Genomic DNA, 23,918 nt, shown 5'->3' with positions numbered 1-23,918 from the left:
TACCACCTCTTTGTACATCTTGTAGAATTCAGCAATAAATCTGTCTCATCCTGGGATTTGTTTTGTTTTTTAGGCAATTAATCACCAACTCAATTCCAGAGCTCATTATTGGTCTGCTCAGGTATGCAGTTTCTTCCTGGTTCAGTGTTGGGAGGGTGTACATGTCTATGTATTTATCCGTTTCTTCCAGATTTTCTAGTTTATATGCATAGAGGTGTTTATAATATTCTCTGATGACTGTCTATATTCCTATGGAGTGATTGGTAATACCGCCCTTGTTTCAGATTGTACTTTTCTGAATTTTTTTCTTCTTTATTAGTCTAGCTAGTGGTCTGTTTCATTATATTTTTTTCCAATAAGCTAGCTGCAGGATTCATTGATCTTTTGAATAAATTTTGATGTTTCAATCTCCTTCAGTTCAACTCTCATTTTGGTTATTTCTTGTCTTCTGCTAGCTTTAAGATTTGTTTACTCTTGATTATCTAGTTCTCTTAGTTGTGATGTCACATTGTTACCTTGAGATTTTTCTACCTCAAGTTAGAGGTAGAAACTTCTTTCTACTTCTATTGAGGTGAGAATTCAGTGTCCCAGAGATTCTGGTATGTTGTTTCTTTGTTCCCATTAGTTTCAAAAAACCTCTTGATATCTGCCTTAATTTCATTATTTACCCAAAAGTCATTCACGAGCAGGTTATTCAATTTCTATGTAATTGTATGATTTTGAGTAAATTTCCTAGTCTTGCTTTCTAATTTGATTTCACCATGGTCTGAATGATTGTTATGATTTCAGTTTTTTGCATTTGCGAAAGAGTGTTTTACTTCTGATTATGTGACTGATTTTAGAGTATGTGCCATGTGGCAATGAGAAGAACGTATATGCTATTGGTTTTGGGTGGAGAGTTCTGTAGATGCCTATCAGGACCATTTGATCCAATGGAGTTCAGGTCCTAAACATCTTTGTTAATTGTTTGTCTCAACGATCTAATATTGTCAGTGGAGTATTAGTCTCTCAATGTTATTGTGTGGAAGTCTAAGTCGCTTTAAAGGTCTCTAAGAACTTGCTTTATGAATCTGGGTGCTCCTGTATTTGGTGCTAATATTCAGAATGGTTAGAACTTTTTGTTGAACTTTTTACCATTATGTAATGTCCTTGTTTCTTTTTTAAAAAAATCTTTGTCATTTTAAAGTCTGTTTTATCTAAAACTAGGATTGCAACCCCTGCTTTTTTTTTTTCTTTTTTTCCATTTGCTTGGTAAATTTTTCTCCAGCTCTTTGTTTTGAGCCTATATGTGTTACTGCATGTGAGATGAGTCTTTTGAAGATAGCAGCCCAAGGGGTCTTGGTTCTTTTAATCGGGGGCATTTAGCCCATTTACATTCAAGGTTAGTATTGATATGTGTGTTTTGATCCTGTCATCATGATGTTACCTGATTTTTCAAACTTGCTTATTTGGTTGCTTTATATCGTGACTGGTCTGGGTACTTCAGTGTGTTTTTGTCAGGAGCTCTTGGAGGGCATGCCTGGTGGTAAAAAATTTCCTCAGCACTTACTTGTCTGAAAAGAATCTTATTTCTCCTTTGCTCATGAAGCTTAGTTTGACCAGATATAAAATATTGGGTGGGAATTTCTTTTCTTTAAAAATGTTGAATATCGGTCCCCAATCTCTTCTGGCTGGTAGAATTTCTGCTGAGAGATTTGCCATTAGTTTGATGGGGTTCCCTTTGTAGGTAACCTAACATTTCTCTCTAGCTGCCTTTAACATGTTTTTTCCATTTTGACCTTAGAGAATCTGATGATTACATGTCTTAGAGTTATCATTTTGTGAAGTATCTTACTGGGGCTCTCTGCATTTCCTGAATTTGAATGGTGGCCTCTCTAGCTAGGTTGGGGGAAATTCTTATGGATGATATCTTGAAATACGTTTTCCAAGTTGGTTCCATTCTCCCCCATCACTTTCATGAACACCAATGATTCACAGAGTTTATCTCTACATACTTCCATATTTCTCAGAGGTTTTGTTCATTTTTTTCTCATTCTTTTTTCTCTGTTTGTCTGACTGTCTTATTTATTTCAGCAAACCAGTCTTCAAGCTCTGAGATTCTTTCTTCCACTTGGTCTATTCTGCTTTCAATACTTGTGACAGCACTATGAAATTCTTGTAGTGTGATTTTTAGCTCTATCAGGTTGGTTATGTTCTTTACCATGTTGGCTGTTTAGACTGTCAGTTCCTGTATTATTTAATCATGATTTTTAGCTTCTCGGATTAAGTTTCAATGTACTTCTGTAGTTCAGTGATCTTTGTTCTATCTATGTTCTGAATTCTAATACTGTCATTTCAGCCATCTCAGCTTAGTTCAGAACCTTTGCTGGAGAGCTGATGTGTTCATTTGGAGGAAAGGAGTCTCTGTGGCTTTTTGAGTTTTCAGAGTTCCTGCACTGATTCTTTCATTTTTATGGGCTTATTACTTTCAATCTTTGAGGTTGCTGACCTACGGGTGAGTTTTTTTCTTTTATCCTAATTGATAACTTTGAGGGTTTGATTGTGGTATAAGGTGGATTCAGCTGACTGGCTTCATTTCTGGAAGATTTAAAGTGGCCAACACTCAACTCCCAGCTCCTGGACTGCATGCTCTAAATCTTGGTGACTTGTATTGGGTGCCAACTTTGTTCCCTTGCTCTTTGAAGTCAGGAACCCACTGTGCTGGGGCCCAGGGTAAAGAGAATATGATCCTAGTCTACTGGTCACTACACTCTGATAGGTGGTATCAGCCAATCTGTTCTGAAGAGCAGGGACAGTGGGATTCATCCTCCTTCACACATGCCAACAGCAATGGTAGTGGTAGCTGGCAGAGTGATAGCAGGTACTAAGGTACCTGCCTCCCTTCAAACCTCAGTCCTCACTAAAGCTTCTTATACCCTTAGTTGACTGCCAGGTTGTTGCAAGCCCCTAATAACAGGTACAATTTCAGAAAGACCCACAAGATGTGAAATTGGCTCAAACTACTGTGGTAAGTGTATCAGAAGTATTAACAGCAGAATAAACCAAGTTGAAGATAGAATCTCAGAGCTCAAAGATTGGTTCTTTAAATGAAGTCAGACAAAAATAAGGAAAAAAGGATTTTAAAAAATGAAAAAAATTAGAAATATAGGATTATGTAGACAGATCAAATCTATGACACATTGGCATTCCTGAAAAGAGAGAGAGAGCAATCATTTTGGAAAACATATATAAGAATATTGTCCATGAACATTTCTCCAACTTTCCTAGTTGAGATTTAGCTTGATATTTCACCAAATGGACTTAACAGACATCTCCATGATACTCCAAATAACAAACACAAACATGCAAATTCAAGAAATTCAGATAACCTCTGTGAGATACTCAAATGACTAAGAAACATAGTCATTAGATCCTCCAAGTTCAACATGAAACAATATTAACAGCAGCTAGAGAGAAGTGGCAGGTCACCTACAAAGGGAACCCAAAAGGCTAACAGCAAATCTTTCAGCAGAATTCTAAGCCATAAAACATTGGGGGGCTATATTCAAAATTCTTAAAGAAAATAAAGTTCAACCAAGAGTTTCATACCTGGCCAACCTAAGCTTTATATATAAGTGAATAAGAAATGACATCCTTTTCAGACAAGCAAATGCTAAGGGAATTTGTTACCACCAGGTCTGTCTTACAAAAGATCCTTAAGAGAGAGTGAAACATGGAAACAAATGTTCTTTTCCAATCACCACAAAACACACTCAAGTACCTAGGCCATGCACACTACAAAGTAATATTTAATCAAATCCACTTAACAATCAGCTAACAACATAATTACAGAGTCAAATCTGCAAATGTTAATATTAATCTTGAATGTAAATGAATTAAACTCCCCACTTAAAAGGCAAAGAGGGACAAGGTGTGTAAAGCAGAAGACTCAACTGTATGCTGTCTTCAAGAGACCCATCTCACATGCAAGAACACCCACAGGTCCAAAATAAATGGATGGAGAAAGACCAATCAAGCAAACAGAAGACCAAAAAGAGCAGGGGTTGCTATTTTTACTTCAGACAAAATTAACTTTAAACAAACAACAATAAAAAAAGATAAATAAGGGCATTACATAATAATAACGTGTTCAATTCAGCCAGAAGATTTAACTATTCTAAATCTCCCTCCCTATATATATGTGTGTGTGTGTGTGTATACATATGTATGTGTGTGTATATATGTGTATACATATATAGTATGTGTATATATATACATACATATGTGTGTGTATATATATACACATACATATATATATCTCTCTAACACTGGAGCACCCATATTTATAAAATAGCTCTTAGAAACATACAAAGAGACTTAGATAACATCACAAAAGAAGTGGGAGACTTCAACACCCAAGTGACTTTTGGACACATAATAAAGGCAGAATACTAATAAAGATATTTGAGACTTAACATTTCACCAAATGGACATAACAGACATCTCCATAACACTCCACATAACAAAAACAAAATATTCCTTCTTCTCACATTCACGTGGCACTTCCTCTAAAATAGACACCATCTTTGGCCAAAAACAATTCTTAACAAATTTTAAAAAAATCATATCAACCACACTCTTGGACCACAGCAAAACAAGAATAGAAACCAATACCAAGTAGATCTCTCAAAACCATACATTAAATGGAAATGAAACAATCTGTTCCTGAATGACTTTTAAGAAAGAAATTAAGGCAAAAATTAAGAAATTCTGGGAAACTAATAAAAGCAAAGAAACAATGCACCAGAATCTGAGACATAACTAAAGAGGAAAGTATGTAGTGCAAAACACCCACATCAGAAACATCTCAAATTAATATAGAAACTTGAAAAAAACAAGAGAAAATCAACCTCAAAATTTGCATAAGAAAAGAAATAGGCCAGGTGCAGTGGCTCCAGCCTGTAATCCCAGCACTTTGGGAGGCCGAGGTAGGCAGATCACCTGAGGTCGGGAGTTCCGGACCAGCCTAACCAACATGGAGAAACCCCGTCTCTACTAAAAATACAAAATTGGCCAGGCGTGGTGGTGCATGCCTGTAATCCCAGCCACTCAGGAAGCTGGGGCAGGAGAATCACTTGAACTTGGGAGGCAGAGTTTGTGGTGAGCTGAGATGGCACCATTGCACTCCAGCCTGGGCAACAAGAGCGAAACTCCATCTCAAAAAACAAAAACAAACCAACAAAAAATAAATAACCAAAGTCAGAGCTGAATTAAATGAAATGGAGATGAAGAAAACCATACAAAAAAATGAATGAAACAAAAATTGTTTTTTCTAAGGATAAAGAAGACTGATAGACTTCTAGTTATACTAATAAAGGAAACAAAGGAGAAAATTCAAAAACCTACAATCAAAAATGAACAAGGAGACATTACTACTGACCTTACAGAAATACAAAAAAAACCCCTCAGAGACTATTATGAACAACTCTATGCACAAAAACTAGAAAATCTAGAAAAATTGATAAATTCCTGCAAACATGCAACTCCCCAAAACTGAACTAAGAAGAAATTGTAACGCTGAACAGACCAACAATCAGTTCCAAAATTGCACAGTAGCCACACACAGTGGCTCATTCTTTAATCCCTGCACTTTGAAGACTGAGGCAGCTGGATCACTTGAGGCTAGGAGTTTGAGACCAGCCTGGCCAATATAGCAAAACCTGTCTCTACTAAAAATACAAAAATTAGCCAGGCACGATGGCACATGCCTGTGATCCCAGCAACTTGGTAATCTGGAGCACAAGAGTCACTTGAGCCTGGGACACAGAAGTTGAAGTGAGCCAAGATCATGCCACTGCACTCCAGCCTGGGCAAAAAAGTGATACTCTGTTTCAAAAAACAATAATTGAAATAAATAAAAATGATAAAAAATTTACACCAGCAATATAAAATCTACCAACCAGAAAAAGCCCTTGAACACACAGATCTACAGTCAAATTCTACCATATGTATATAGAAGAGCTGGGACCAATCCTACTGAAACTATTTCAAAAAAATTTGAACTCATTCTATGAGACCAGAATCATTCTGATACCAAACTTCTGCAGAGACACAATGCAAAAAGCAAACTTCAGGCCATGACTCAGAATATCTGGAACAGCTCAGAAATCTGGTTGCAGAAAGCTAAGGACAAGCCTAGCCAGTCAAGTTGCCTCCGGGGCAGATGCCAGAGGCAGATTTACTGGGCTGGGAGAGTGCAAGCTGAATAGACCCCACAACCATCTGCTGAGCTGAGCATATCATTGGGTATCACTGCCCTGCCAGAAACTCCTCCACTCCTTGACCCACTGCACCAGTAGACATACCCTACAACCCACTCGGACTCTCTCAAGCACAGAACTGGCAAGTCCCTGGGGAGTTGTGAATCTACTGGTGACCCAACACTCAGCTGGTACCACCCCTAAGGAAAGAGACAGTGCGTCCTGCCAAATCTCCTGCTGGGGCAAAGAAAACACAGGCGCGGCGCCAGTTTCTGAAGGGGATGGCACCAAGTCCTGGGAATGAGATTGGAGAGGAAGTCATCTCTTGCCCCTGCCTTCTTTCACTCCAGGAGTATCAAACTGCTGCATGGAAGCACTGAACAACAGACTAGACGCAAGCACAGTTAAGAGTTTATCTGCCGGCCCTTACTCTTATGCACCATCTCGTGGACTAAATCCTAAATTATACCACCAAACACAAGTACATTCCTCCAAGAGGCAATGTCTCTGAAACCCATCAGAGTATGTATATACAACCTTGGAACCCATACGTACAGCGCCTTGGCCTTCTCAGAAAGACACTCAGAAAGTGTAAGCAACTGGAAAACTTATTTGAAGATGTAATTCATAACCATGTTCAAACATCTCACTAGAGAGGTCAGCAAGCAATTTACAAAAAATTGAAAAGTCCCATCCAAATGACAGCAAACTAAAAAAAAAAGATCATGCTCAAGTCATATAGATGAGAAAAAATCTGAGGTCAACACAGAACTCTCACAATCGAAAATGTCAGAATGTTTTGTCACCTCCAGAAGATCACACTGACTCCCTAGCAATTAATCCTAGCCAGATTGAAATATCTGAAGTTAAAGACATGTAATTCAGAATGTGGGTGTCAAAAGATTCATCTCATACTTAACTACATACATAAACTGAAAGTAAAAGGATGGAGAGAAAACTATTATGCCAATGGAAGCCAGAAAAAGACCAGTGCATCCAATGATTTGATAAGACAACATAGAGCACATTCAAGAACAGTACCAAACTGAGACTTCTGGTAATTAAAAAATTCACTACAGGTCTGGGCGCGGTGGCTCAAGCCTGTAAATTCCCAGCACTTTGGGAGGCCGAGACGGGCTTGGATCACGAGAGTCAGGAGATCGAGACCATCCTGGCTACACACGGTGAAACCTCCGTCTCCTGGACTCAAAAAATACAAAAAACTCAGCCGGGCGAGGTAGGCGGGCGTCTAGGTAGTGCACCAGCTACACCCAGCTAACTTTTTTTGTATTTTTAGTAGAGACTGGGTTTTGGCGTGTTGGCCTGGCTGGTCTCAAAATCCTGCCTTCAAGTGATCTGCCTGCCTCAGCTCTCAATGTGCTGGGATTACAGTTGTGAGCCACTGTGCCTGGCCTTCTGCTTTCTTCTCTTGCTCAAGATTGCCCTATTCGGGGTCTTTTGTGATTCCATATGAAGGCTAGGATTGTTCTTCTGTATTTGTGAAAAATTCCATTGGAATTTTGATAAAGATTAGATTCAATCTATAGATCACCTTGGGTAGCATAGACATCTTAACAATAATAAATCTTCTAATCTGGAAACACAAGTTACACAACATTTATATTTTTCTCAAGTTTTTAAATCTTTGCTTGAGGAGTTTTGCATCGTTGTTCATCAAGGATGTTGGTCTGTAGTTTTTTATTATTATGTTCTTGCCTGATGTTGATATCACAATACTGGTTGCATAGAATGAGTTAAGGAAGAATCTTTCTTGCTAAATTTCCTGAAATACTTTTAGTAATACGTACCAGCTCCACTTTGTATGTCTAGTAAAATTTGGCTGTGAATCTGTCTGGTCTTGTCTTTTTGCTGTTGTTTTTGTTGGGAAATGTATTATTTCTGCTTAAATCGCATGACTTATTATTGGTCTGTTCAGGATTTCTATTTCTTCCTGGTTTATTCTCGTGAGGTTGTATGCTTCCAGAATTTATTCACTTCCTCTAGGTTTTCCAGTTTGTGTGCTTAGAGATGCTTACAGTAGTCTCTGGTAGTTTTGTGTATTTCTGTGGCACCAGGTGTAATGCCACCTTTATAATTTCTGATTGTGTTGATTTGAATTTTCTCTTTCTTTAGTGTAGCTAGCAATCAATTTTATCTTTTCCATAAACTTGTCATTTTGTTTATTCTTTAATCTCTTTTTGTTCTCAATCCCATTGGTTTTGGTCTGATCTTTGTTCTTTCTTTTCATCTGCTAGGTTTCAGCTTAGTTTGTTTTTGTTTTTCTAATTCCTTGTAGTGCAACATTAGGTTATTAATTTGAGATATTTTCTACTTTTTTATGTAGGTATTTGACACTATACACTTTTCACTTAGCACTGCTTTTGCTGTATCCCAGAGGTTTTGGCATGCTGTGTCTCTATTTTGTTTGAAAATTGTTTTTAAATTTTCTGCCTTGATTTTGTCAGGTAGCTAAAGGTCATTTAGGAGCAAGTTGTTCAGTTTCTATGTATTTGCATATTTTTGAGAGTTCCTCTTGGTATTGATTTCTAATTTTATTCCACTATGATCCAAGGAGACACTTAATTTGTTTTTGGTGTTTTTAATTTATTAAGATTTGCTTTATGTCCAAATATATGCTTTATTTTGGAGAATATTTCATGTGCAGATGAGAATAATGTATATCCTACCATTGTGTAAAATGTTCTGAAAATGCCAGTTGGGTCGATTTGGTCTGAAGTCTAATTTAACTGCAATGTTTCTGTGCTGATTTTCTGCCTCAGCGTTGTCAACAGTGTTAATACCCCATTATTACTGCTGTCTATCTGTTCTCTGAGGTCTATCAGTATTTGTTTTATGAATATGGGTGCTCCAGCATTGGGTGCATATACATTTAGATAGTTATGTCTTCTTGTTGAATTGAGCCCTTTGTTATTATGTAATAACCTTCTTTCTTTTTTTAATGCTGTTGATGAAGTCTGTTTTATTTCGTATAAGTATGGCTATTTCAGCTCATTTTGGTTTTCCATTTGTGTGGTATATCTTTTCCCACTGGTTTTCTTTGAGGCTTGGCTTTTTACCATTAAAGTATGTCTCTTGTAGGCAGCAAATGTTTGTATCTTACTTTTCCTATTTAATATGCCAGTCTGTATCTTGTAAGTGGAATATTTAGGCCAATTACATTCAGGGGTAATATTGAAATGCAATGTTTTTATTGCTGTCATAATGTTGTCACTTGGTTGTTTTGTAGCAACAATTGTATAACTGCTTTATAGATTATGTGATCTTTTTACTTATGTGTGCTTTTATGATGGCAAATTTTGTCCTTTCATTTCCATCTTTAGAAGTATTCTGAGCATTTCTTGTAAGTCCAGTCAAGAGGTGACAAATTCCCTGAGCATTTGCTTGTCTGAGAAATACTTTATTTCTCCTTCATTTATGAAGCTTAATTTAGCCAAAGCCAAAGGTTTTGGCTGGCAGTTCTTTGCTTTAAGGAGACGGAAAATAGAAGCCTGATCTCTTCTGGGTGGTACAGTTTTTGGCAAGAAGTCCACTGTGGTTCTGATGGGACTATCTTTATAGGTGCTTTGATACTTCTCTCTAGCTGATTTCAGCATTTGTTACTTTATGTTAACTTTGGTTTGTCTGATGAATATATGCCCTGGTGAGATCCATCTTGCAAAAAATCTTTCAGGTGTTATTTGCACTTCTTATATCTGAATGTCCAATTCTCTATCTAGATCAGAAAAGTTTCTTAACTAATTAGATACATTTCCCATGCTTTTTACTGTTTCTTCTTCTCACTCAGAAATGCCTATAGCTTGCAGGTTTGATTACTTTACATAATCCCATATTTCTTGAGGGTTTTAAAATTTTTTTATGTTTTTTCCCTAATTTTCTTATGATTGGGTTAATTCAAAGGACTGAGCTTTAAGGTCTGAAACTTCCTTCTGCTTGTCTGGTTTATTGTTAAAACCTTCAACTACATTTTATAATTCCTTCAATGAGTTTTTTATTTCCAATAAGTTCTGTTTGTTTTTTAAATATCTCTTTAGTAAATTTTGTACTAATATCCTGAATTGTTATTCTGATTTCTTTATGTTGGTTTTCAACTTTCTCTTGGATCTCACTGAGCTTCCTTACAATTAGTATTTTGAATTTTTTTAATGTGTCACTTTAGTTTTATTTCTGTTACAATCCATTGCTTCAGAACTAGTGTGATCCTTTGTGGGTGTCAAAACACTGTCTTTCTCTACTGCTGAAGTTTTCACATTATTGCTCATTTACAGAAGCTGTCACTTAGTTATTTTTTATTTGCTTTCATTTGAATAACATTTTCAATTTTCGATTCTTTTCCTTTTTGTGGGTGTGATTACATGCTGTGTGTAATCATTTGGCTTCAATTCTGGGTGCTTTCAGGGCGCTAAGGCTCTAGATGAGTTTCTTGGTTATAGACAGTTTTTGTGCAGTGGCTTTCTCAAATGCTGATTGTTGTAGCAATATAACAGGTATATAATCTGACTCACTATCTTTTGCAGGGCTGGGAGTGCAGAGGCCTCAGGAAGATTATCTCATTCCCTAGTATTATGCCCTTCTGCCAACAGGTTTTGTATATGGTTACACAGTTCAGTTTACTGTTTAGTAGTTGGCACTTACTAGCAGACGCTGGCTTGTTGTTTGACAATTTGATGACTAGCAAAAGCCCCTTCCTTGAAGGGGGTGGTGGGAAAGCTCACTGTGGGATGCACACGGGTCTCCGCCAGGTGGTAGAGGTGTAGAGGGTGTTGCACTAGCTCCTCATCCTAGGGATGTAACTCACATCCTTATCTACTCCTGTTCAAGGGCTCACAACCTTCAGTTCAGAAAGAGAATGTCCTTTATCTCCAGGCTGCAATAAAACTAGATTTCATAGAAAACATTCATCCTGTGGCTACAGCTGAAATGACCTCTGGAAAAAACCTCTTCCCACAGCTTGAAATAGACAGCTGTAGCTGGTCCATACTCTGTAGCTGGTTCATTCTATGGTGCAGAAATGCTGCTGCTTTGTATAGGGAGGAAGAGATAAGTCCCACCCTTTGAGTAAGTCCAGATTGGTGGGGACACTTTCAACTGGGGTGCAGCTGTCCCAAAGTGTACTGAAAGCCTGTTTCCAAGTGCACCCACACAAAACCCCAGCAGAAAACATCATGACTGTGTCTGCAGCAGTGATGGAGAGAGCCGAAGATGCCTTTTGCATTTCAGCTCCCAGCCACTGGTTTCACCTGTCCACTTTGACAGAACAATACTGATTTTCAAAGATCAGCATTGCACCTGTGTCTCTGCTGGGAGAAATACAGCCATTTTCTGGTTATAAGTGGGGAGGGGGGCTCTCCCTCAGGGAAGAATGTACATTCCAGTTTCCTTTGTCCCAAAATGTGCTTTGGTGTACTAATCCCCCTTCCCTAGTGAAGGCCTGTATCAAAGGCTAGGTCTCTAAGGATCTTGCCTCTCCCCAAGGTTCTGCTGGTCCCCTGCAGTTGCCAGAGGCAGAGAAGGTTCTGGGAAACATTTGTGTGGGATCTAGTGATGCAGACAGACACAAGGGTTAAAATTCTCTGGACAGAATAGAGGCCCCAAAGAGATGTACAGTCTGTATGGTGCTCACCACCTCAGCTCAGGTTTCAAGGGGAGAGCAAGCAAACCTATGTGAACTCACCACCCAGTGCTCTGCCCTCCAGAAGTTCCCCAATCATTGCCAACAGTGGTGCCTGGGTTTGCAAGGGCAGAGGGGCTCTCAGACAAATTGGTGGTAAGCAGTAGGGTACAAGGGTGAGGAAAAAAAGACACACTCCCATCTACACTTTCCATGGGATTCAAGTTCCTCATGGGTCAGTCTCTGGCAGACATCTATGCCCCTTTTTTTTCTTGTACTCCCAGCTTCTTCCTGTGGGTTCTCCAAAAGGTTCTGACACTTTTCTCTCAGCATTTCACTTAAGCCATGATTATTCACCTGTAACGTTAAATATTCTTTCAAAGAAGAACTGGTATCTGATGTCTCTAGTAGGCCATCTTGAAAAAAAATCACCACATGATTTTCATTCTTTATTCCGTTAATGTGATTTATCACAATTATTTTTATGTAGTTTATTTAGCTTTATTGAGGTGAAGAAATATGAAAAATAAAATTGCGTGTATTTAAAAAGTACAACACAATGATTTGAAGTAAGTATATATTATGAACTGATTGCTGCAGTCAGGTTAATTATCATATTCACTACCTCAGGGACTTAAATTTTTCTTTCATTTTGATGAGAATGCTTAGGGTAGTCACCATGCTTTACATTATATCCTCACAACTTACTTATCTTAGAATGGAACGTTTGTATACTTTGGCCTACATCTCCCAATTTGACCCACTCCTAGATCTTGTCAACCACCATTCTACTCTATTTCTAAGAACTCAATGTTATTGTTTTATATTCTACATTCACTTTTTTTGCTTTAAAATGTTTATGTAAATTACAGCACAGAGAAAAGAGACAGAAAAAAGGCTAAAGGGTCTTACACTACTTAATCTTGGGATTGGGGTAAAAACTATGACCTGTGGGTCAAATGCAGTCCTTTACTTGCTTATGTAAATAAAGCTTTACTGGAATACAGCTATACTCATTCATTTACATAATATCTCTATCTGTTTTCACACTTCAACAGCAGAAGTAAGAAGAAAGACAGTATGGCTCAGATAACCTAAAATATTTACTATCTGCCCTTTGCAGAAAAGCTCTCTGACTGGTTGTAAATTAAAAAGAGAATCTTCATCATAATCTGAATGAGCTGAAGTAACAAAATCATCTTCACCAATGTTCTTGAGCCAGAATAAGTGGATTAATATATTTCCCTATCATATGTGGTTTGTATTAGCCAATATTGTGTTGTTATAAAGGAATACTTCAGACTGGGTAATTTATTTTACTTTACTTGTATTTATTTGTTGTTTTTCGAAGACAGGGTCTCACTCTATCACCACTGGAATGCAGTGGCACGATCTTGGCTCACTGCAGCTGCCACCTTCCAGGTCAAGTGATTCTCCCACCTCAGTCTCCCGTTTGCTAGAACTACAGGAGCACACCACCGTGTCTGGCTATTTTTGTATTTTTAGTAGAGGCGGGGTTTCACAATATTGGCCAGGCTCAAACTCCTGACCTCAAGTGATCTGCCTGCCTAGGCCTCCCAAAGTGCTGGGATTACAGGCATGAGCCACCAGGCCCGAACCCTATTTTTAAAAACAGGTTAATTTGCCCCACAGTTCTGCATAGTGCCACTATCTGCTTTAGTCCAGGACCTCAGGGAGCTTCCAGTCATGGCAGATGGCAAAAGGGAACAGGTTTGTCACACGGTGAGAGAGGGAGCCAGGGAGATGCCATGCTCCTTTAAGCCACCAGCTGTCATGTGAACTAACAGAACAAGGGCTTGCTCATTACCATGGGGAAGGCACCAAGCCATTCATGAGGGATCCACACCATCACTCAAACACCTTCCACCAGGCCCCACATCTGACACTAAGGATCACATTCCAACACGAGATTTGGAGGAGAGAAATATCCCAACCATACCAGGTTACTCAAACATTCCGCTTATAATTTGTGCAGCCCAAACTAGTTACCAACTGTGTTTGTTAACTAAAATATAGTATTCAAATTTTTTGTGTTTAACTTAAAAATTATACAGATAGATAGATCTAGAGAAAGAGGGAGAGGAGAGAAAGAAAGAGGGAGAGAGACAAAGAGAGAGAGAGAGATAGGAGCTATCCAATTTGAGTGTGAGGAAATCTAAAAATAAATAAATAAGAACTCAAAATCCTATTACTAGAAACAGCTTTTTGAAACCTAAAAATATTTTTTTTTCTTTATATTTAACAGTATGGGACTGTTTAGTAGAACCCATACCAAAGACAATTTACAACTCCAAGTTTTACCCACGAATGATGTGACAAAAGCTTTTTGAATTCAAACTAACCAGCACTTCTATAAAACATTGATTTTGATAATTGAAGTGATATAGCAAACTAAAAGTGTTTTTATTTCTAAAGTAAATATTTTAGTCAAAGTTGCATCAAAAATCAACTGTTTCTTTGACATTTTTCATTACTTTAATTTTAGCTACAATTATAGTTAGTGATATAGTACATATTATTTAAAATGTATTATAAACCTTTTCTCTTTAATTTATATGAAATATAAAATTTAAAATGTTGTAACACGATTCATATTGAAAAACATGTAAAATTGTATAAACTGCTCTCATACAGAAAGTGCCACTGGAATCACATAAAACGTTCAAATGCTTCAAGGTGCCAGGCACAGTGCTTGGCACATATTACATACTTCATAAATGTTTGTTCACTCATTCTCTCATTTACTCATGCACTCGAAGAAATATGGGCTTAAGGGGAAACTGCATTATAATGAGAACTGAAAGCACAATCTTTTATCAACAAACTTGGAGTTTTGACAAAGATTTTGACGGACAGTGGAGCAGATGCGAGGATGATAATCAAGATTTCAAACTCCTTGGTTAAAATCTACTAAGTAAAGCCCTGGGTTCACAAGATGACATAATAGAGAATCCGAGTCAATACTCCACAAAAAGAATGCATTCTTTCAATACCGAGGTTGGACTTTTATATATAATCATCTGCTTGAAGCTGGTTATAAGTTGTGTTAGAAGTAAAACACACAGTCCACCGGAAGGTAAGAACCACCTGATGGGGGACTTGTTTTTCTGCACTGAGACTTCTTTTCAGGTAGGGCCTCATTCTCTTGGTTTTGACAACTTAATACAAGTTGAATTAAAAAAAAAAAAAAAAACTAGCTTAAACCAAAGAGTTTTATTCTAAAATAAAGATAAATACATGTAGAAGGTAGAGGGGTGTTTAACACTCCTAATTTTTTTCTGTTATACATGAACCAATTCATCTATTCTGCACATTTGTGCCAAAGTCATAAGGTGAGGTGTCAACTCTTTGAGGGGCATTTCTGGGCTATTTGCAGAGGGCTGATAAATGCAGTATTTTACCAGAGTAATAAGGTCTACAAAATGTAAAAAGCTATAAAAAAGAGAAGAAAGTATGGGTACTAAGCAGAATATAAGATAAAAATTGATCTTGGAGGAAATTTACTCATTTTCTGTTTGCCCCAAGAATACTGTGCTGGCAGGAAGATGCACTTTTTTTTTTTTTTTTTTTTCCTAAGTGGGAAATGGGTTAAAAATCTGTGACAAAAATAAAACATAATGCTGGCAAGTTATTTGCAGCTGGCCTGAATTGTCTTTGGTATTGAGAGAAGAAAAAAGAAAAAAAATGGAGGGCCGGGAGTGGTGACTTAGCCTGGAATCCCAGCACTCTGGGAGGCTGAGGTGGGCAGATCACAAGGTCAAGAGTTCAAGACCAGCCTGACCAACATGGTGAAACCCTGTCTCTACTAAAAATACAAAAATTAGCCAGGCATGGTGGAACATGCCTGTACTCCCAGCTACTCAGGAGGCTGAGGCAGGAGAATTGCTTGAACCCGGGAGGCAGAGGTTGCAGTGAGCCGAGATTGCACCACTGCACTCCAGCCTGGGCAGCAGAGCAAAACTCTGTCTCAATAAAAAAATAAAGGAAGTACTGTTGTAGGTCCAGTCTTGTCATTCCACAGAAGGTATGGAGAGGTGTAGAAGACCCTCTCAAATTCTTTGCTTGTGAACTGACTCTGCTTGAATACTTCTCTGTCTTCTCTTAACTCCAGTCATCTGACTAATACAATGAGAGCCCTTGGAGATACAGGTTGTGTCTCCTCATCCCTTGAGAATTTCCTGGAAGACCAAGAAGGCCTCCTTACTCTGCATTCTTCCAAACAAAATAAGAGTTTGGAGACTCCACCGCTATCTGCACAGCTTCTCTGGGTCTTTGACAATTAAATTTTCTTGCCTTTTTTTTTCAGTGATTTGTTAAGTGGGATTGTGCTATTTTTAGCAAGAAGGCTTTTTCAAGAACCAAGTACATTCCCTTTTCTCTTCTAAAGTTATAGTAATCTACCTTTATCATTTAAAAATTTTAAAGGTTCAAGTAGTAAAAAATATTAAAATCTCAAAGTATGTCCTAAAATTTAACTCTCTTAAAAACTCAATTATAACTGGCTCTACATCCTTATTTTCTATGTTTATTGAAAACTTTTGTAGTGGCTGCCATTTATGGATTATTGGCTGGGCTGTGAGAACTATTTAATAATTTTTGGTATAAGATGAACTACCTTGGAAAACATTTAATTATATTCATTCATTAAATCTTTTCCCAACTTAAATCTAAAAGCTAAGTTTAAAAGACATGCTATCAAATAAGAAAATAAACCTTCAGAATTCCAAGGTGGATTTCTTGTATGAACTTTGTTTCATAAAATCTTAAAATTCAGAGTAAATATCATACTAGTTATACTGTTTGCAATTTTATTAATGTCAATGGAAGATGCCTAAATTAAATTAAAACAATAAAAACAACCCTTCAGTTTGTGACAGAAAATTTGTAAGCATTAGATATTTATCTTACACCATAGTTACTGATAAATTTTTTTGCCAAAATATAAAGAATTAGTAATTTATTTAAAAAGAAATAACAATGCAAAACCTACTGATAGAGAAAATCTCTGAGATACTTCGATGCTTTTATCACTGAAAACTATTTTGAAGCTATTCAAATTATTCTGATTTCTATACACATCAATAGAAAAAATTTTAAAACATAAAATATCTGTGAATGGCACACTCACCTGGTAAGATAATAAAGGGTATCATCCCAGATAGAATATTTAAGAAAGTTGCATTGTGTTTTGTTTTTGCTTTAATGAGTTGTAAAAGTAATTTAGCTTATCAAGGCAAATTCAGAGCTACATAATAGTACAGTGAATTTTGCCAAGTCACACAAATAAAGTTGTGAGTTGGATGACTCTCCTAATGTTATTATGAGATTAAAGTAGATAAAACTTAATTGGTAGATTTATTAGTTCAGAAAAATAATCTCCTACCAGCAAAACGAAGAATTTCTTTTAGAACAGATTTCATTGCAACCAATTGTGGCATTTTCCGCACTTTTTGTCATGCTACCACCACTGACAGAACCACATGAACAAAGTCTCAAACTCAGGCTTATAAGTAGTAGTTATGATAAACAGAAGTTTTAATGATTTCATATGAAGACAAAGACTGGAAGAGTATTTTTTGTGAGATCATGCCCCTGGAGGAAACTAAATTTAGCCATGAAATTTAAATACAAGAGATTTTATTTAAACCTATTAAATAGGATTTGAAATGACTGCCAGTCTGGTCATCCAATACGGAACTTGAAAATTCAGACATGGACTGCACTTCTGTTTGTTTTTTGAGTCTTCTTGTCACTGATGCAGTTATACTATCTTTTTTCTTTACCTTAGTTCATTACATTATTAAAATGGAGAAAAATGAAACAATGTGGAATATTTGAGAGTTGCTCCACTGTAGGAATACATAATTGGTTCCAAAGGCCATCCTTAACTCCTGCAAGGTGCTCTATATTCTTGGGTTTCTCTTAGGAAGTCTTGTCTCCAGACTCCAGAACTCTACAAACCATATATGTATGTGTGTGTGTGTGTGTACAAATATATATAACTCTCTCTATATATAAAACCCTATATAACTCTATATATACATATAGTTTTATATAAAGCTATATATACATATATAATATACATTATTTATATATATACAAAATATATATGGTTTGTAGAGTACCAGGTGATGCAAAAGTAATTGTGATCTTTGCTATAACACACATCATTCTTATATGACCACTATCATGTTGACTTAGAAGTCTAGGTTTTCAGACTAATTTCTGTAGTGGTCCACGTAAACAAAACAGGTGAGACTGGTCCTGGTCCTTGAAACTGCTTTTATCCAACAGCAGAATTACCTAAGTGTGGTGCTGGCTAAATGTAACACAGGAAGAGGGTGAGCCTCTGTATTGAACACCTGGTAGTCTAAAGGTAAAAGGTCAACACTGGAGAACAGCACATACAAATATTTTAGTGTTTCGGCAATAAAGACACCCCACTGTACATCATCATGTGTAGGAGTAGAGAAATGTACATTTTTAACTCCAGAAAATCCACCACTGATTCAGCAATACTTGTCAATGGCCAGTTTTGTTCCCAGCCCCACTGCCTGTATTTTGGATTGTAAGAGAATCACCATAGGTACCAATAGGTTTCAGTTACTTCTGGACAGAGGATATAATACTTTTCAGCCTGACAGCCACAACCTCCACTGCACCATCAAACTTGAATGACTCAGGACCTAGCTTTAATGCGGTCTGTCATGTGACTCATGACATGTATGCGCAATTTCAACCCCAGCTCTAAACAATGATAGACGTTATCCATTCTGGAACTATCTTCTCCCAGTGCAAACATTACCCCAGCAAAGCAGGTCAGATGCCCATCTTGTTTTCCAAATGCCCACTGATCCATTCTTTACTAAAGATAAGACATCCATGGGAGTTTTTGGTTTTTTACAGCCTCAAGGGCGTCGTCACACATCTTTCTCCATTCATAGTCTGTTTTATCTGACATCAACCACACTCTCAGTAAGTATTCATAAAAACTGTCTCCAAGATCACCAAGTGATGTGTGATACCGACCCCAGTGCCCTGTTCTGGGGTTCAAACAATTTAGATAAAGACCGTTTGGACAATCCATTTTCTGAAGCAGTTTCCGCATGTACATGACCTTGTTGTAGTAAACCAGGTCTGCTGTCAAGTAGCTGAGGTGGATGAACTCCATATGCAGTGTACCAGATTCAGCCAGAATGCTGCTACATGGAGGCCCCTAGCCTCAGTTACACCCTACTCCACTCTGTAAATGTACCATTGTCCAGGGAATCCCAGTAGATGTGTGAAAGGCAGGAAAGTTTCTTAGCCAGTTGCACAGCTTTAATCTTGAATATCTCCTTTCCTGAAAGGTGATATGCTGCAAGTAGGCCTTCAATAAACTGAATGCTGACTTCAAACACAAACATCTCTGAATTCACACTGACCTCAAGGTTGTCTTAAACAATCTTTGCACATCTAGGAATTCAGCATGGAGCCCTATGATATAAGGGGTATCCAAAGCATCTACAATGGTAGCACCCATTTGTGAACTTTCAAATGTTAGTGGTACAACCTTTCCTTTTAATAGGTCTGAGTTCATTATGTCCCCAACTGTATGTCCTATAATTATCCTAGGCATGTTTCATGCTTTAATTTTTTTTTTCCGTTTTCTTATGTTGTCTTCCGGGTCTCCACCTTTCATGCCTAAAAAGTTTGGAATAGGAACTGGTGGCAGTGGCTTGTTCTCTGTCTTCATTTCTTGGACCTTATTTTTCTCTGTCTGAATTTCTGCTTGGATTTCCTTGCTTGACTTTTCTTTTCTTTCTTTCTTTTTTTGAGATGTGGTCTCACTCTGTCACCCAGGCTGAGTGTTGCAGTGTCATCAGGACTCACTGCAGCCTCCACCTCCCAGGCTCAAGCAATCCTCCCACCTTAGACTCCAGAATAGCTGGGATTACAAGAGGGCACTACCACACCTGGCTAGTTGTTGATTTTTTGTGGAGACATGGTCTCATCATGTTGCCCAGGCCGGTCTCAAACTCCTAGATGAAAGCCATCCTCCGGACTTGGGCTCCCAAAGTGTTGGGATTACAGGTGTGAGCCACAGCCCAGGCCGCTTGACTTTCTCAACTTTTCTTTTGTCTCTTCCAGGGCCTTCTCATGATCAGCTCGAATTTTACGTCTCAGAGGTTCTTCTTCTTCTTCCCTGTGTGTATGTTAATTGAGTGTATAGATCAGGGAGACTTCAGGGTTTTTAGTCCCTTTGACAGCTACTACATGAGGAATTAACACATCGTCTAAACCCAGATCAAAGTGTTTGAGTTTTGAGAAGCCTAGAAGAAAAAAGAATGCCCCCAAACACCGAGTGATGAAGGCACTAAAAATAAATGTCTTCGCAGAAAGTCTCAAGGTAGCGCTGTGATGTCGGGAGGACGGCCCCAGGTTCAGAGGTGGGATCCCACGTCTGGAGAGGGCAGCAGGGCTGGGGTAGTCATCGTTTATGCTCTTGAAGACAATACTCCATAAAGTTCTCATCTTATAGCAAATGCACGATACACTGAACTGTCTTCAAAATATTGGCAAAAATGGAAAAACTCAATTTTGCTCAACTTAAAGGACTGCCACGCTTCTTCACAGGCACCGACCGCTTTGACGCTCCTCCAATTCCATTCAGAAACGTGAGTGACCCCCCACCTCAAACGATCACAAATTTATGTCCTACGAGATCTCGTTTGCCCTTTGACTTTCAGGGCCCTATCAGGTTATCAGAAGACTCTTCATTCCTAGGGGTAGATCAAAGAAGTCACACTGCTAAGGAGCTACCCCTTGGGGAGGTGCTCAAGGGTGGTCTTCTGCCTCAAAAGGGAGTCTGGCTAAATCCGAGGAATTGCAGAAGGTTCCCCATCTCCTCTGGTACTTCTATTCCAGAATCTCTTAACCTTAGTGGTGGAAAAAGTAAGGGTCTCCACCGAAGCCTGAAAACCGGGAGGAAGGTTTCCCGCTTCCGGGAGGCCAAGACAAAGGCGCTGAGGGAAGGAGCAGGAAGGGACCGGCCGCCCGCGCTTCCCGACGCTGCCAGGCAGTCTCCCGGGCCGGGCAGAGCTCCGAGGCTGCCTCCAGGCAGTCACATCCAACGTACCTGAGCCCGGCCAGCCGCTGTCGCTGTCGCTGTCGTCGCCGCCGCACGGGCCTGTCCGGACGGACCTTCCTCCTCCTCCGCGGCCCCCGAGAAGCTCGGCGCGCAGGCAGGGAAGGCGCGGCGGCCCCTGCGGTCGGTCAGTTCACCAGGTGCCTGCTCCCGAGCGAGTTGCCACCGACCCCGCCGCGCCCGGCCGAGCCCCGCGCTCCGCAGCGTGCAAAGGAGCCGAGCAGCTACCCTTGCTCCGAGAGCCCGGGGCCCGCGCCTGCCCATTCTTCGCGCAGCCGTGGGGCAGTGAGTGGCCTCGGGCGGGCAGAGGCCGGCTCCTTGTCCTTGGCCAGCCGCCGTGGGGGCCTCCTCCGCGCCGCCTAGCGTGGCGCCCGGTTCGGCCTGGCTGCTGCTGCTGAGAGACGGCGCCCACGAGCAGGGCTGCGGCCCGGCCTTTGCCTCGCCAGGCCTGGTGCGCGCGGAACAGCTGCCGGGCGACACGCGCCGGGCGCACGCAATGAGGAGATGGACGGCGGGGCCGATGAGGCACCTCCCGAACCCGCCCCGACACGCTAGTGGGCGGCACCAGCGATTGAGCGTGGGGCGCGCTTCCTGGAGTCCACAGTTAAGTGACACCATCCTGGGTTTGCCTTTCTCTGTCGGGATCATTTCTCTCAGCATGAAGTCCTCCAGGTCAGACACAAGGTCACAGACGGCGGTTTCTGCCTTCCTCTGGCTGAGTATATTTCATTAAATATATATCCTGCGTTTTCTGTATCCAGTCATCCCTCTGTGGACTGATAGGTTGTTTCTGTGTCTTGGCTGGTTTAAATAACGCCATAATAAACATAAAGTGCAGATTATCTCTTTAAGATATTGATTTCCTTTCTTTCAGTACATACCCAGAAGTGAGTTGTATTTCTAACTTTTTAAGGAACATCTATATGTTAGTTCATATGTCTGCACCAATTTACATTCCCACCAACAGTGTACAAGGACTTCCCTTTTTCTACACGCTCTGCAACAGTTGTTCTCTCTTGTGAGGTTCTGGTGACTATTTTTAGTAATAGTCATTGTAGCAGAAGTGAGGTGGTATCTCATTGTGGTTTTGATTTGAATTTCCCTGATAGTGATGTCAAGCACCTTTGTGTATTTATACCTGTTAGTAACTTTTTTATTTTTTTGAAAAAAAAAATGCCTATTCGGAAGATATACCTGTTTTTATTTGGGTGGTTCTTTTTTTTTTTTTTTTTTTTTTTGCTATTAGATTGAGTACCATATATATTTTGAATACTAACCTCTCATTAGATTATGGTTTGCAAACATTTCTCCTATTCTGTGGGTTACCTTTTCATCTTGTTGATTGCGTCCTTTGCTGTGCAGAAGCTTTTTAGTTTGATGTAATACCATTTGTCTATTTTTTATTTTTTTGCCCGTGCTTTGTGGTATATCCAAAAAATCTTTGCTAAGACAAATGTCAAGGAGCTTTTCCCTGTTTTCTTCTAGGAGTTTTGTAGTTTCAGATCCTACACTTAAACCTTTAATCCATTTCAAATTGATTTTTGTATGTGGTGTAAAATAAAGAGTCTAATTTCTTTTCCTTTCTCCTACCTTCCTTTTTTCCTTTTATTTCTTCTTCTATTTTTTTTTCTTGCATGTGAATATCCAGTTTTCCAAACATCATTTATTGAAGAGACTATCCTTTTTCCATTATGTCTCCTAGGCAACTTTGTCTAAAATAAATTGACCTTAAATGTGTGGATTTATTTATGGGCTCTTTATTCTGTTCGATTGATTGCTATGTCTTTTCTTATGTCAGTATCATGCTGGTTTGATAAATATGTCTTAATAATATAATCTAAAAACAGGAAGAGTGATGCTTCCAACTTTGTTCTCTCTCAAGAGTGCTTTGGCTGTTTAGAGCTTTTTGTGGTTCCACACAAATTTTAGAATTATTTTTATTTATTCAGAAAAAGGTGATTGCAATTTTGACAGGAATTGTATTGAATGTGTAGTTTGCTGTAGGTAGTATGGTAATTTTAACAATATTGATCATGAATGTGATATATATTTTCTATTATTTTTGTCTTCAATTTCTTTCATCAATATTTTATAGTGTTGAGTGTCTAGATCCTTCAAACCCTTGGTTAAATATCTTCCTAAGTGTTTTTTTTTTTTTTAATACTATTTAAATTGGATAGTTTTCTTGACTTCTTTTCAGGTAGGTCATTATGATGTAAAGAAGTGCAACTGATTTTTGTGGTGATTTTGTACCTAAAACTACTGAATTTATTCCTTAGTTCTAACATTTTTCGTGGAATTTGTAGAGTTTTCTATGTATGGGACCTTGCTATTTGCAGGGATAATTTTACTGCTTGTCCTCTCATGTGAATGTCTTTTGTTTCTTTCTTTTTTTTCCTTGCCTAATTGCTCTTGCTGGTAGTTCCAGTACTGTGTTGAAAACAAGTGGTGACAGTGGGCATTCTTGTCTTGTTCCTGATTTTGGAGGAAAAGCTTTCAGTTTTCCCTGATTATTACGTTAACTGTGAGTTTCTCATAGATGGCCTGTACTATATTGAGGAAATTTTCTTCTATTTCTAATTTGCCAGGAGTGTTAGATTGTTTTCAAATTTTGTTTCTGTATCTACTGAGATAACCATGTAGTTTTTATCTTTCTGTTAATGGGCTGTATCATTTAATTGATTTGTCTATGCTGAAATTTTTGCTATAGGGATGGAAAGTTATCAAAAGATTTTTATAAGGGATATTTTGGATGAGTCCCCTCAGACCACTGCTAGGGAATGGGTTCTCGAAAAATAAATATGGAGAAAAGAAAGTTTGGCATGTTGCTGTAGGGATGATGTTGGCTTGTAGGAGAGCCTATGGGTTCGGAGACAAAGGGATGGATTTAAAAATTATTGGA

The 23,918-nt window shown here is 38.7% G+C and overlaps 1 pseudogene; it reads right to left on the bottom strand.

The window, feature by feature from the left end:
• Window positions 1–17,999: 17,999 nt before the first annotated feature.
• On the bottom strand, window positions 18,000–21,714 carry LOC100999196 (annotated as a pseudogene).
• Between the last annotated feature and the right edge of the window lie 2,204 nt (window positions 21,715–23,918).

This window comes from Papio anubis, chromosome 20, assembly GCF_008728515.1.
Source record: "Papio anubis isolate 15944 chromosome 20, Panubis1.0, whole genome shotgun sequence".
NCBI classification, from domain to species: domain Eukaryota; kingdom Metazoa; phylum Chordata; class Mammalia; order Primates; family Cercopithecidae; genus Papio; species Papio anubis.
Note: the sequence above shows the minus strand (reverse complement) of the source record. Positions and strands in the feature narration are given on the sequence as shown.